The sequence below is a fragment of the Myotis brandtii genome, unplaced genomic scaffold, assembly GCF_000412655.1.
Source record: "Myotis brandtii unplaced genomic scaffold, ASM41265v1 scaffold1325, whole genome shotgun sequence".
Classification (NCBI taxonomy): Eukaryota; Metazoa; Chordata; class Mammalia; order Chiroptera; family Vespertilionidae; genus Myotis; species Myotis brandtii.
Genome location: NW_005354694.1, coordinates 35,660 through 36,159, shown reverse-complemented (window position 1 = coordinate 36,159; position 500 = coordinate 35,660). Strand labels below are relative to the sequence as shown.

Below are 500 nucleotides of genomic sequence, written 5' to 3'. Positions count from 1 at the left end.
CTGCCATCTTTGTTGGCAGTTAATTTGCATATCGTGCTGATTAGCCAATGGGAGGCGTAGCGATGGTATGGTCAATTACCATGTTTGTCTATTATTAGATAGGACTAGAGGCCTGGTGCACAAAATTTGTGAAAGGGGGGGCTCCCCTTAGCCAAGCCTGCACCCTCTCCAGTCAGGCACCCCTCAGGGAATGTCCGACTGCCGGTTTAGGCCCGATCCCGGGGATTGGCCCTAAACCGGCAGTGAGATATCCCTCTCACAATATGGGACCGCTGGCTTCTAACTGCTCGCCTGCTTGCCTGATCGCCCCTAACTGCCCCCCTGCCAGCCTGATCACCCCTAACCGCCTCTGCTTGATGTCCTGATTGCCCCTAACTGCCCCCTCTGCTGGCCTTGTCACCCCTAACTGCTCCCCTGCCGGCCTGGTTGCCCCCAACTGCCCCCCTTGCCAGCCTGGTTGTCCCCAACTGCCCCCCATGCTGGCCTTGTTGCCCCCCACT

At 58.2% G+C, this 500-nt stretch overlaps 1 protein-coding gene across 2 annotated transcripts in view; it reads left to right on the top strand.

Annotated features, from left to right (window-relative positions):
• LOC102262543 (zinc finger protein 75D) overlaps window positions 1-500 on the top strand; it is a 19,941-nt gene that overhangs the window by 11,368 nt on the left and 8,073 nt on the right. The gene's annotated exons all lie outside the window — the stretch shown is intronic.